At 39.1% G+C, this 15705-nt stretch overlaps 1 pseudogene; it reads right to left on the reverse strand.

The window, feature by feature from the left end:
- Window positions 1-422: 422 nt before the first annotated feature.
- On the reverse strand, window positions 423-14057 carry LOC131554188 (uncharacterized; annotated as a pseudogene).
- Window positions 14058-15705: the final 1648 nt, after the last annotated feature.

A 15705-nucleotide genomic window follows, 5' to 3' on the forward strand; every position in this document is an offset into this window, starting at 1 on the left:
TCCAATGTGATGGCCAAGTATAGTTTTTTGGCCACCCCCCTTTTGATCAGGTTCCCCAGGAGTCTTGGCACTGGGGCTTGTGTGGTGACTGGCAAGCAGTCAGAGCTGGTTTCGTGTGGCTCGTCAGGGAGGCAGACCACCAAAACCGCGCTTTCGGGTACTTTGGGGTTTGTGTTTGAGATGTGATGCTGGATGTTGGCTGGCTCTGGTGGTTCAACAGTCAGCTGAGATGGTTGTGTGATGTCATCACTTGGTGATGGGATATGTGGTTCTGTGGTTGACAGTGGATTAGCAGTGGTCTGGTTGGGAGGTTCATTTTGAGAGGACTCTGAGTGGTCGTTAGGGTCAGATCTCATGCTCAGTCATAACTGATCTGACTCATCCTTCTTGTCTCCCTTGTGGGACTTTTCCTGGAGGAGCTCCTATAAAAGTCTCATGATCTCTGCTGATTCAGACGTAGCTTCCCGGTTCTGTTCGGCTGACGGTTTATATTTGGGCTTGTCCAGGGCATGTTGAGAGGGGTTCTGCTGCTGGCAGTCCGAGCTCGATGCTTGTGTCTGTGAGTGTCGGTACCCCTTGGACCGTCTCTTAGCCTCCCAGGTGGCTTCACCCTTTCGTTTGAGAGGTGGTTGTGACCTCTCCCAGGATCTCTCGGGGTGCCCAGCCTGATGCTTTGGACGGTCACCACCATGGCTACGCTGCCCTCTGCTGGCTGGGAAGGATCTTGACATTGTGTTGACAGGTTTGTCACTGTGGCGTGGCTCGGCGCCCTCTAGGGAAAGTTCTGAACTCTGATTAGTGACAGAATAGATTGTGGGGGGTTTTCCCATCTTTTCAGAAGCAGTTCTTTTTTTGGCATAGGCCTTATGGCTTAAGTCTCGTAGCTGTTGGGTGGACATAGTCCGTGGGCAAGCCAGAACCCCCAAATGATGACTCACTGTTGGGTGCAGGTTCCGGAGGAACAGAGTTTTGAAATTGAATTCTTCTTCCATTCCTGGCTCATTCCGTGCTCCGAAGTATGCTTGTCTGAGCCTGTTGTAGAAGGCCTGCATGGTTTCCTGTCTGCTCTGTTTAAGGTCCATGGCCGTAATCAGCCCTTGCTCTGATTCTGGGTCAGAGAATTCTTTAATCAAAGCCTGCTGCAGTTGCTGGTAATCCACTTTGACTGTTTCTGGCTGTCGGTGTAGAAAGCTCCGGACTTCACAGCTGGCGGTGATTCTGAGCAGGTAGAGTCTGTCTCGTGTGGTAACATTGGCAACAGTTTGCAAGTGAAAATCAATGTCTTTTAAATAATCATGCACATGGTGGCCTCCTGCAGGGTTTGGTGTGAAAGTGGGAATGTTTCTAGCCAGCTTATCCAATTCTTTAGGTGACACACCGTGACTGGAAGACAGCCTTTGGAAAGGCTCCCACCCCCTTTCTGCTGCTGGGGGTTCTGGGATGCTGGCAAGTGATGTCTTGAGCAGTGGGCTCTCACCCCCCTTTCGAACTGGGAGTTCTTGACTAGAAGGGATCAGTCTACTCAAAACTCTGGCCGTTTGATAATACCTAGAATATCAAAATCGACTGCGGGCGGCAGATCCTATTCCTATTTAGCACCCAAACTCTGGAACAATCTACCTAACACTGTTCGGGAGGCAGACACACTCTGTCAGTTTAAATCTAGATTAAAGACCCATCTCTTTAGCCTGGCTTACACATAACACATTAATACGCTTCTATTATTCAAATCCGTTAAAGGATTGTTAGGCTGCATTAATTAGATCAACCGGAACCGGGAACACTCCCCATAACACACGATGTACTCGTTACATCGTAAGTTGAATGGCATCTACGCTAATATTTGTCTGTTTCTTTCCTAGTCTGTTTCTCAGTCCGTATCCGATCAGATGGTGGATCAGCACCAAGAGATGGTGTCTACAGCCCTGATCGTCAGCGGAGCCCAGCACACCCAGATGACCCCCAGAGATATATCCCCAGATATATCAACCAAAAATAACAAAATAACTAAAATATAATAAAATACCTAACTACATAATACTACTATTGTTAGAAATTGCAACAAAATTAAAATAGAAATATAAACTTTTGAACTGCGGGTTTCGCCTGGTCAGAGGAGAACTGGCCCCCCGACTGAGCCTGGTTTCTCCCAAGGTTTTTCTCCATTCTGTCACAGAGGAGTTTTGGTTCCTTGCCGCTGTCGCCTCTGGCTTGCTCAGTCGGGGACACTTAATTTCTAGCGATTATCGCCGATTTGATTGCACAGATACTATTTAAACTAAACTGAGCTAGACAATGACATCTCTGAATTCAATAATGAAATGCCTTTAACTGAAAATTGAGTGTTTAATCTTATCATTATACATTACTGACACTCTATCCTCCAATTTGATACTGTTAAGTGCTTTGACACAATCTGTATTGTAAAAGCGCTATATAAATAAAGGTGACTTGACTTGACTTACTGGTTAGCGGAAATTCTGTGGTGTGCATTTCCCTTTCAGAGTCACTTTGCAGTCTATATGAATGTTTAAGCTCTCGGTGAACTGTGTAAAGTTCTTCTTTTAAATAGTCTCTTTGTTGGGCCAGGGCACTGACTTCAGCCCGGGCACTTTGCAGGTGGCCCTCACAGACCTTGGCCCTGGCTTCTCTTTCTTTAAGTTCTTTAAGTCTCTGCTCTCATCAGGAGAGCCTCAGCTTGCTGGAGTTTTTTACTCAGCTCCTCTCTGGTGTCCTTTTCCTGCAGCTCTCAGCGTGCTGTATCTACACAGAGATCTTTCAAGGCGTTCTGGAGTGTCTCTACTTCCTCCTGCAGCTCTGGGTCCTTTTCGTCCGATGTCCTGTGCTGGTGCTTCCTGTTCCCGGTGGGAGATGCTTGCTTCACTCTGCTTTGCCTGGCTGAGGAGGTGATTAATCTAAAAAATGTAACGCGTTAATATTTTTTTAACGCAAATTAATCGCTTGATAAGGTTTGACCCCAACTTCTTCCCGTCATCGCTCTCTCTCCCTCACAGACCGCACATACATAACAGTTACAGTTTGCACACACACTAACACACATCGCGCTAATGTTGTTAGCGCTGCTCTGACAATTTTATCAGTAAACAACTTAAAAACCACATGACTTCTCACAAACTAGGTAAAAACATTGGCGCTGTTTGTGAACAAAAGAAACTAAGTTTCACTATAACTAGAGACATTGCTGCTGAACACTATTGAGAGAAGCACAGAGGTAATCTCTCTCTCTCTCTCTCTCTCTCTCTCTCTCTCATAACTTACTTATTAACTGTATTATCTGCATTAGTCTGTTATCAATGGCTCAAGCCTCCGTTACTAGGTTTAAAATGACGTTTTGGAATTAGCAAGGCGTTGGATGAGATGCGGAAGAAATAATCCAACTCACAATAGTGATTTAAGTAGAAATACCGGACGAATGCCTTGAAATATATCATCTGATCGATGTCTTGAGGTGTGACAACCGTAGTATAAGTGGAATAATTGACTTCGGTCCGTTGAATTATTATAAAAATAATAAATGGTGTGCATTAATTTTCTAATAATTCAACGGATTCAAAATATTTGTATTTCTAATAATCCAACGGCCTGTCATCAATTATTCCTTACATATAAATGAAAAACTTCAAATAATGAATAAAACACAAATATAACAAATACATTAAATTATAAATTAAACTGTTCCATCGGGACGAGACCACAGGAATCAGATAATCCCTTTACAAACTCTGACATGGCTGGGGTTGGAATTGAACTGCGGGTTTTGTCTGGCCAGAGGAGACCTGGCCCCCCCGACTGAGCCTGGTTTCTCCCAAGGTTTTTTTCTCCACTCTGTCACAGAGGGAGTTTTGGTTCCTTGCCGCTGTCGCCTCTGGCTTGCTCAGTTGGGGGACACTTAATTTCTAGCGATTTTCGTCGATTTTATTGCACAGATACTATTTAAACTAAACTGAGCTAGACAATGACATCTCTGAATTCAATAATGAAATGCCTTTAACTGAAAATTGAGTGTTTAATCTTATCATTATACATTACTGACACTTTATCCTCCAATTTGATACTGTTAAGTGCTTTGACACAATCTGTATTGTTAAAAGCACTATATAAATAAAGGTGACTTGACTAGGGGCTACCAAACTTTCTATCATGTCAGAAATTCATCCAACCATCTGATTGCCGGTTGGGAGAGGTTAATCACCTCTTATTACACCGATGTTTGATTTTTGGGCCATTTTTTTCTGAGGTTGTTTGTTTAACACATATGTAAATGAACATGTTTAACCTTTTTTTGTAACGCTAATTTACTAAGCAAAGATGAAAATCAATGTCCATCAATATTATGCCTTACCTTAATGAAAGGTGAAGATGAAAAGATGAAAATATGCAAATAAATAAATAAAAGAAGTTTATTATTATTATTTGATGAAAAATGTATACTATACACAGCTTTAGGTGAAATTTAAGTAACATTTTAAAAAGCTACCAACACTAATGATGGTACATGATGAACACAACCTATGATTAAAGCAAAATCAATGACTGCCTTCCCTTAAAATGTGTACATAATGAAAATATGCATGCCACAGAAATGTATTAATATTTGATGAAAAATGCTTACTCCAGTGCTCTAAAAAATTCAAAGTGGACTCCCACAGAGAACATAAAAAAATGAATTCACGCCATTCTGAAATTAGCTGCTGCATCCTTCAGTTAACCCCTAATTTCCATTTCACTGAACCTTATCCACCTAAACAATTATTTTATGGTTTACAGTAGTCTACTCATTGAGCTCCTGTGTAACCATTACCACATGCCATTTATGTCAATGCTGAACCATTAGTTTACTGGCTATCCCAATAAGACTTCTGGATTTAAATGTCATTTCAGCTGGATTTAGAGTACATGACTAAATGGGAATACTAGTCTCAGTCAAATCACGTAAATACTGTACTACATTGATTTCCCACCAATAATACATGCAGTTATTGCACACAAATGAGTCCGATATTGCGATTGTCTCTTTGGTTAATCCTTTAACTAGGTTGTGCTGTGACATGCAGCTGTGTTTGCATACAGATGTCAGTGAATGTATGACATATATCCACACATCTCTCACGTCCACACATGCTAATTTCAAGGACTCGAGGCTGTGTTTGGACAATGTAACAGCAGTGAGTTGAAGCAAGAGGCAAATACCATTTACATTATAGCCAGTATGAAACAGTTCTGTATTTGAACACACATCTGTCAATATAACACATCCATATAACAGCAGACTGAATTTTGAATCTTGACAGTGTTTTTAGTGTCAAAATATAGAAGATACATTTACATTCACATGTATTCTGCAGGTTTTGTGATTGTTATCATACACTTTATATGAGCTTGTAAAGGGGAAACTATAACACTAAGTAACTGTTATTATATAATGCTATTATATCGCTTATTTTATATTACAAATTTATCCATGCAAATGTGCAAGTCATTATATATTATGGGGAAAAACTTAAATGTCATCCATTCACCATGAAGGATTTCACAGACATACAATCTAGATAAATGCAAAACAGGTTGAGCAGTCTGAATCAGTTTGAAACATCTGAAGATGACACAAAGTAGCTGTTTTAAGCTGACGTTTCCAGGTAAACTTTTTTCTAATCTCTAAAAACCAAGAGATGTTTAATTCAAAGACAAATATGAAATCGGAACTTTGACCAAATTATGATATGCAGACCATGTCAAGTTTTAACATGCAAACAAATATTTATAAAGTGCGAATTACAAATGAGGACAATGGAAGCAATCAAAATCAACAAAAGAGCAATAATATGCAAGTGCCATGACAAGTCTCAATTAGCCTATAATGCAATACACATAGCAAGGTTTTTTGTTTTGTTTTTGTGTGTGTGTGTTAATTATATAATAAATACAAAGAAAACAAATTGATAGAATAGAAAAAGAATAGAGAAAGCTAGCATTAGAGGCCTTTTTAAAAAAAGAAAACAAGCAGTTAGAAAACAAATATTTTTGAATATATATTATTACATATATTATTTTGAAATGTAAAAGGGTTTCTGGCATGTGTAAGTTTATGGGGTTGTGGTAGGATGGCCGGTGCAGTGGCTAAACAAACAGCAAAAAAAATAAAAATAATAATAAAAAAATACTCCAGAAATGTCCATGGAAAAATTGTTTTTAATTCCAAATGCCACAAATTCCAAAAAGGTGTAACAAGGGCCATAGCAAAATGTCCATTGTAAATAAAAAAATTACTCAAGAAAAAACAAGGATAAAAGAAAAGAAAACAAACTGTTTACAAAAATAAACAGTTCAAAATACAACTCAATTCATATAAATAGGATACACAGTTGGCTACTGGTCCAACAAACACCTCCTCTCTCTCTTCCAAACATTCATCTGTTCTTTTATAGGTTTAATCTCCTCCATTTTCAAACTGACCAATCGTAACCCCTCATCAGTTACTAACTGTACATTATCCAAGTTACAGAGGATTTATAAGCTTACAGACAGCACCTTAATAATCATCACCTCTAACAAGTTATATGATTAACTTGAAAAGCATCAAACATATTATCATTCATGTAATTTAGGCCTAAACATTCTTAATTGACAAACTCCTCCCCTTTAGGGTAACATATAGAGTGGGGGAACTGTGATGTCACTTTGTAGGCGGATCGGCTGTTAGCATGAGACTGGTTCTATGGAGCGAATTTTGTGCCAATAATCATCAAACAAATCCAGTGTTTTGCAAATAAACACAATCTGCTTTGCAAAGAAAACTGGACTTTCAAACAAGCATAAACTGATTTGCAAATACAAAACTATCTGAGAGAAAATGCAGATGTATGGACAAATATGTATTGTGTGTTACAACTGTGAGACTCATTTGCCTTTTTATGACGAAATGTGACTTGATTTTCTCACAAATGCGGCGGATGCAGGCGGATTTTCTCACATGTGTGCACACTGATTTTCTCACATGTGTGCACACTGATTTTCTCACATGTTTGCAGACTGATTTTCTCACATGTGTGCAAACAGATTTTCTCACAAATGCAATCCAAAACAGCAGATGGCGCTGTTGGTCAATTTATGCTAGTCTCTCGAGACCCGAAACACCCGTTGACCTTTTCAGGGAATACAGCAGACCAACATGAGTGGGGAACAGGTGAGTTTCTGTCTTACTATATCTATAATTAACCATTTAGCCTAGGTGTTTTCACAAAGAGTCCCCACTACACTGTTAGTGAGTGAAATTCACAATAAGTGCTGTAAAGTTGTTAACATGATTGATTAGTTCAAAAATCAGGAGTGACATGGCTAAACATTTAACTAGGCAGTCTTTCTCTATAAAAATGATCTGATCCATTCTCTGTACCTCTTATCCTCTGTTGGATCGCAGGATATAGAATATATAGGCTACATATGTTGATACAATTGTTCAACATTCAAAAAAACGCATGAGGTATAACAATAAATTGTCACAATATATTGTAATACTAAAATGAAGATGTATTTTGGATAGCGACAACTGTGTACCAAAAATGAATTTTATTTGTACGTTAGGTCAAGTAAGATTTATTGTCATTCTGCTATATATGTTGAGACATAGCCTACAGTGGAGAGAAATGTTGTAGGCTACCTCTGCAGTAAAAGTTTAAACAAGTATAAAACTACACATAGACAACGTACTGAAAGGAGTAGGCTAAACTAATTATACAAATAGGCTACTATAATCAAACTAGTTTAAGTTCAGATGACCTTTATCGTGATTCAGCTATATAAATGTACCGAAATATTATCTAAACATCGATATCCCTTTCGAAAATTAACCATGGTTTTACTAAATAAATACCATGGTGTTTGCAGAAAAGCTGCCATTACAGAAATGGTAACCTGCAAAAAAACAAAAACATGGTTACCACACTTTTACTATAGTAAAACCAACTTTAATTTTCATAAGGGATATCATAGTTTATTATCATATTTATGTTTATATATAGCATACAATAGTTTATATGCACGCCTTGTACAACATTTAAAACTAAAAGTGGCCTGTAAAGAGATATTTCATATTTCAACCAAAGCACATTGTTCTGTTATTAAGACTATACACCAATAAAAGTAGAACCTTTGCAGTTTAAAACTATGCAATACTCGTATCTGTATTTTTAGTTATTTTCGTGGTCTTCGACCCCAAAGATTATTTTCTAATCATTCCATTGTTAAAATCATTCTGAAATACTGGTAGACCACTGTTTATTAAAACACTGAATTTAGTATTATATCAGCATGAACTTGATCCTTCTCCCCAATCCACAGGACAAGAGTGACACCAGAAGAGAAATATTCATCATTTTGCTTGGCTACAAAATTACATAATTATTTGACACAAATGATTGCACAGTGTTATAACATTTAAAAAGTTTTAGATATTGCACTAAATGTGATTTGTTTTACATTTTTTTGTAAATAATTAATGACCTCTTGGGTGATATTACTATATCTGATACTAAATTAAATTGTCTAAGCTTTCATTTTTGGTACACAATATTGTCGCTATCCATAATACATTTGCATTTTAAAATGACTATATATAGTGACAATATATTGCTATACCCCTCCATTGTTTTGAATGTTGAACAATTGTATCAACATATGTAGCCTATATATTCTATATCCAGCGATCCATCAGAGGATAAGAGGTACAGAGAATGGATCAGATCATTTTTATAGAGAAAGACTGCCTAGTTAAATGTTTAGCCATGTCACTCCTGATTTTTGAACTAATCAATCATGTTAACAACTTTACAGCACTTATTGTGAATTTCACTCACTAACATTGTAGTGGGGACTCTTTGTGAAAACACCTAGGCTAAATGGTTAATTATAGATATAGTAAGACAGAAACTCACCTGTTCCCCACTCATGTTGGTCTGCTGTATTCCCTGAAAAGGTCAACGGGTGTTTCGGTCTCGAGACTAGCATAAATTGACCAACAGCGCCATCTGCTGTTTTTGGATTGCATTTGTGAGAAAATCTGTTTGCACACATGTGAGAAAATCAGTCTGCACACATGTGAGAAAATCCGCCTGCATCCGCCGCATTTGTGAGAAAATCAAGTCACATTTCGTCATAAAAAGGCAAATGAGTCTCACAGTTGTAACACACAATACATATTTGTCCATACATCTGCATTTTCTCTCAGATAGTTTTGTATTTGCAAATCAGTTTGCGTTTGTTTGAAAGTCCAGTTTTTCTTTGCAAAGCAGATTGTGTTTATTTGCAAAACACTGGATTTGTTTGATGATTATTGGCACAAAATTCGCTCCATATTGGTTCCCTCTACAAAAAGTCAATGGGATAGGCTTTTAGATAATCGCAAAAAATAAGCTCTGTGTTCAATCATAGTTCATGAAACTTACACGTTTTGTCCATCAAGATAATCTTCACAAAATAATATAACTTTGACGAATTTTGAAGCCTAATTAAAAGCGGCAGAACTAAAAAGCTAAACTTAGGCTATAAACGAACTACAGCACCATGGTCTCTCGCCTTCAGCGTCACCACCACCGTGCTCCCGACAACTGTTTCAAACTTATTTTAAACATGTTTAGTGAAATGTATTTACTCTGTTTATGAATTTTAATCCACGCTACGTGAACCGAGACTGGAATAAATACAAAACTAGAGCCAAACTAAAACTGAAATGAGACATTAATAATAAATAGTATAGTGAATAAATGAAATAATCTTAACTAAAGGACATTTAAAGCACGTATTTCTGTACATTTCAAAATGAGGTGCATTAGAAGTGAATAAATCCTTGATTAATATGAATATTTTAATTAAAAATGTATCCCCGCGTATTTAATCTTTTAAATAACAGCAGAGTGAGCGAGTTTTTGGATATGGTAAGATTAAATTTATTTTAGTGGACAAAGCAGGGCCGTAGCTAGTGGGGTGAAAGGTGGTGACAATTCTAGGGGCCCCCACCGCCCAGGGGGCCCCACAAAATCCAGGAATTATACTATATAGGCCCATGTTCTGTGAATAATTCTAATATTTTATTAGTTGTATAACTGAGACATTATGAAAACCACAGAAAACATGCAATTTGTTTAAATACATTTTCTAATATCTGCTCCTCTACCCTCCCGAAAAATGGTTTAGTTTGATACGAAGTATCCTCAGAAGTCCCACTCCAGATCGTGAACAAGACGACCAATCAGAGTTGAGACGTCAGATGAAGTTAGCGATGTACATTAGTGATGGGAAGTTCGGATTATTTTACTGACTCGGACCTTTGAGTCTCGTTCAGCAAAATGAACGAATCTTTTTTCGAGTCATTTCGTTCATTTTAGCAAAATATAATTAAAATGTTACATGCTACTTCCCTAACACATCTACTACTTATGCAAAAGTTGATCACACTACAAACAATACAAACTATAATGCTATAAGAAACATAAAAGATTAATTCATTGTTTATCTGGGTCTGTCTATTATTAGCTCACCTGACCTCTTATCTGACAAGTCTTCGGGTTTGAGTCGTTCGTTCATCACATGACAGCCTCATAAGCTAAACCAATGCAGTCAGAGCCGGAAAGAGAATTGATTAGTTCATATCCCGAGTCTTCGGGTTTGAGTCGTTCGTTCATCACGTGACAGCCTCATAAGCTAAACCTATGCAGTCAGAGCCGGAAAGAGAATTGATTAGTTCATCTCTCGAGTCTTTCGAGTCGTTCGTTCTTTTGTCACGTGATGTGACAGCATTGGACAGATAAATTAGTTAATTTACAAGCTTCCTTACAAACGGGTGCATAGTTATTATTATTATTATTATTATTATTATTTACTCTTACAGTTACGTGATGCGTTTCTGGTTTCAAATTGTAGCTTTTTAATTACAGTTTATAAATGTGAATTTCTGTCATGATGGTTCTTTTCCATAACACTGAATGTGGTAACAAAGGTAATAAACTAAAGAGTTGGTTATTATTGTTATTATTAAGTATTTTTCCCTCAGACTGAATAGGTGTAGCTTATGAGGCTGTCACGTGATGAACGAACGACTCAAACTTGAAGACTCGGGAGACGAACTAATCAATTCTCTTTCCGGCTCTCACTGCATAGGTTATGCGTATGGGGCTGTCACGTGATGAATGAACGACTCAAATCCGAAGACTCGAAACAGGTGAACTAATTCAGTGCAGAACCTACAGGATGTTGTGCATGCGCGACTGAACGAATCACTCTCCGAGACGACTCGTTCTTCCCGAGTCACATTAAAGATTCGTTCAAAAAGAACGACCCATCACTAATGTACATGCTGACTAACAATGTCGGGGAAAAGAAAATATAAATCAGGTTACCAGAAACAGAATGAAAAGAAGGAGAGAGAGGCCAGGAGAATTGCTGTATCCCAGTCTATCAAGACCTTCTTTAAGACAGGTTAGTATGTTGTCATGTAAACTATTGACCACCGCTGCCGCCACCACAATTTTATTTAGGCTACTGGCGCGTATCGGCCGCCGACCATATAGCGTAGTCGAGAAACTTGGTCAGATGGTAGTAGTCTGGCTCGCTACTCAGGCGTAAAGGCATTAGGCATTAGGTTCAGTAAAAAACCTTTATATGCATTTATTTGTTAACTGTTTTGTTATTTTGTAATAAACACCTATTAGGATAAATGTGGGCCTCCATGCTTGTATATTGTACAGTATATGATATGTGTGTGTGTGGGGGGGGCCCACATCAATATTTTTTCAGGGGGCCCCCAATCCTCTAGCTACGGCCCTGGGACAAAGTACCACATTTCAGCTCTCATTTTTTTAGGGTGGGTACACAAAATGTTATTTTATCCTTGCTTCTAGGAAATCCTCAATCTATATGCTTTCTAACAGCTTCATGTTGCCGTAAACATTTAATTTTAACGTGGTTTTAAGCACTATGCATCATTAAAGTTTCACTTTCACCACGTAAAGCGTAAATGTGGTGTTTACAAGTAATAATCGTAATATGAGTTTACCTTATGGTCCGAACCCAGAGTCTCCGTATCAGTAAATGATGAAGACATATGTCGCATTTCGGGGGAAAGCAAAAGAAAAGAAAAACATTGTCGAACAAAAATAAAATAAAATAAACAAAATAAAATGTCGAGCTTCTTTTAGTTCCAAGCCATGCGACGATCTGCGGCTGAGACTCAGGATCTCACCTGGACCACCAACACCATGTCACTCTCCAAGAAGGCACAACAGCGCCTACACTTCCTCTGCCGGCTCTCCCTCCACCCATCCTCACCACTTTCTACAGGGGCACCATTGAGAGTGTGCTGACCAGCTGCATCACTGTCTGGTACGGGAACTGTACAGCAGCAGACCGCAAGACCCTCCAGCGGACAGTGAACACAGCTGCAAAGATCATCGGTGCCCCTCTCCCCTCCATCCTGGACATTTTCCTCACACGATGCTCCAGCAAAGCCAATAGTATCGTGAAGGACTCCACACACCCCTCCCACAGTCTCTTCCAGCTTCTACCATCAGGAAGACGGTACCGGAGCATCAGAGCCCGCTCTGCCAGACTGCTCAACAGCTTTTTCCCCCAGGCTGTGAGAGCCCTGAACTCAAATCACCCCACCCCTCTCTGAAACCCCATACAAACCCCCTACCTCCTGAAACATGGACCATCTGAAACTTATGGAACTTTTTTTGTGCAATCGAAGTGTGCTACACACAGGTGAGTGGGCCTGTACAAACCACCTGTAGTAGCACACTCTCCTCCTCTATGCGCACTAGTCACTTTTCACACACAATGCAGTGTGTATACATATCCCACAAAAGACTCAGTAATATACGTATGTTTACATGCTCATGCACTACAAATCATCCTGCACTGTTCCCAAGCCAGCTGCTGACTCACAATGTTTCTCCTTGCACATGTACAGTATTTATCTGAAGCACTCGTATAGTTTGTATTGTTTGTATTTTTTAGTTTATGTATAGATAAAACATTTTTTTATATAGTATATAGTATATTTATAGTCAAATCTATCAGTAGGATATTGTGTATAGGTTTATATTGTTTTACTTCATTGCTGTATGCCTGTATTTATGTAGCACCGTGGTCCTCTGAGGCACGACATTTCGTTCCACTGTATGCCCCCGCATGTAGCGGAATGACAATAAAGCTCAACTTGACTTGACTTGACTTGATTGCGGCAAGTTCTTTTGGCTTTGCCGTGAGGTGAAGTTCTTCAGAGGGAGCTGGTGAATGTTTCAACACCACCCCCTCCACCTTTTGCTCATGTGTCAGTCCAGGAACAGGTGACCCGTTCCTGCTCGGCATGGGTGAGGTCGGTGCGCGTCGTGTCCTCGACGGCTCACGGCGCAGTTCGTAAGCGTGCTTGAGTTCCTCTTGGAAACTATCGGATTCCTCTCATGTTACTGTCGTGTTAGGCGGCTGATCTCGTTTCTTGACTCATCCAGGTGAGTTTCAAGGGCTTTGATTCTGCTGTTTTTATCCCTGAAGTCAGCCTTTGCCTTTTCCAGTAGCTGTTCTGCATACTGTAGCTTGTTAGAACGATCAACGTAGTCTGCCTTGACCTGTTCCATTTCTTGGGTGTTAGCTACTAGGGTTTCTTTTAGCTTGTTGATCTCCTCCTCAGCGCCTTGTTCCACCTCATCAGGCCTTTCCCGTCGTTCCTGAGCTTCCAGTTCCAGCTGCTCGATGCGTTGTTGTGCGTGTCTTAACTCCTGCTGGAGCTGTGCAGCGTGCTTGTCGCTCAATTTGAGGATGGCGATGAGTGTGTGACTTAAGGAGCCGGTGATCTTGGCTAATTCTTTGTGAGTGTAGCTTTGGCTTGGGTCTTGTGCCATGAGGCTTGTTATGTTGCCGTCCAGCTGGTTCTGTGTCTGATGTTTGAGTGTTTCAGCAGCCTTAGGGAGGAGGCTGTCTGTCGCCACACTGAGCCATGTTTCTAGGTCTTCTCAGTGGCCAACATGTTCTGTTGTGCGAGACATGTTTTGGCGGAATGAGGGGGATCTCGAACTGTGACTGACACAGACCTTGAAGAGAAAAACAAAACAAAACAAAACAAACAAAGCAAACAGGGGTGTAAGAGTGCAATGTAAAGTGTGTGCTAATGTTGAGTGTGGTTCTCTGTGACTGTGGTCCTCTGGGGCGTGCTTCTAATTTGTAGCCTCTGTGGGGGAAAATTGAACACACACGCACAGGTCACACAGCTGGAGAACAGAGAAAGGAAAGAAGAACACCAACAGAGCAAGGAACAGGGTAATACTCGAGTGTCATTCGTGCGTGCTTAAGGTTTTTGACGTCTACCTTCTCGGTGACCTGTTTTAGCCTGGCAGGGTAGGATTTCACAGAGGGGACATTAAATGGAAAACAGTTTTGAAATGTCGTCTCAAGTTCCACAAATACCTGTTCAAGGGTTAAAGTCCTCTGCTTGTGACAATCCTACAGGCACAATCTCAGCAAACAGTAGCAATAATCAAATTAGAAGATAGCAGCAAGGAGACCAGAGAAGAGGAAAAAGAGTGAGGAGTTGCTCCCAATTTTAGGATTAGTAGCAAGGGTGTCAGCGTGGTGGCGCTGTTGGATTGATACGCTTAGGGGGTTGGTTTTGCTGTTTTAATAGGCTAAAACCAACTGTCCTAAGTTTTGAGGAAACTCTAATTTCCTTTTGGGGTTTTGCTTAATTGGAAGGTTAAGGCTCTTATGCCCTAGGTTTGCTGAGAAGTTAAATTGTCCAGCGGAATCCCGCGGCCGGGCCTACCGTGGAGGCAATGTCACTTCACCAGCCAAGCACTAGGGGGAGCGCTATTTACGATCAGGCTTAAGCCAAACGTAAACCCATAAAGTTTTAGCTAAGTTAATTAAATAACTGAAGGAGAGAAAATAAGGCCTAACAAGTAGGACCAGAACTTGATTGCGAATTAATTTAGAGTTTCAAATGAGAAATTGTGGTTTCTAATTACACTTTAATGATGTTATCATTAAAACTGATAGGATGATTAGGATTAAAATTGTTCAATAATGTATCATTGAAATAGGGAAGCCAAACCCAAGATTTGATGAAATTAAAAATTTAGGGCAATAATGATAATCAATTATCAAAATCCAAAGATGTTTGTCATTCAAATTATCAGAGCAATTAACATTTCATTAATCAGCAGTTATTGTTGCAATCTGGAAACAGGAACTGTAATTAATTATTAAACTGAATTAGAGTTTTCAAACTCGTAATTAATTATGAAATTAAATTACAAATTTTGGTTTCCCCGGACAGCAGGTTCCTAGCATTTACTGATGTCATTAAAAATTCATAAGAGCAATTTATAATTCATTAAATTATAAAAGCACTTATAATTATGTTAACCAGTCTATGTGGAAGCAGGAACTGAAATTATTTAATTAAATTAAATTAAACTTTCAAATTTGGGATTAATTATGAAATTAAATTACCAATCTTGAATTGAATTTGGATCCCTATAACAAGTTACTAATTCCTCCTTGTGTCATGAAAGTCACAAGAACAAATAAATCTGTACCATCCTAATTACTTCTAAAGAAAATTAAAAATTTTCAGGCCAGAAAATTAAACACTTTGATAGTCAGTGATTAAGATCTTAATGTTATTGTAAAATTATC

The sequence above is a fragment of the Onychostoma macrolepis genome, chromosome 15, assembly GCF_012432095.1.
Source record: "Onychostoma macrolepis isolate SWU-2019 chromosome 15, ASM1243209v1, whole genome shotgun sequence".
NCBI classification, from domain to species: Eukaryota; Metazoa; Chordata; class Actinopteri; order Cypriniformes; family Cyprinidae; genus Onychostoma; species Onychostoma macrolepis.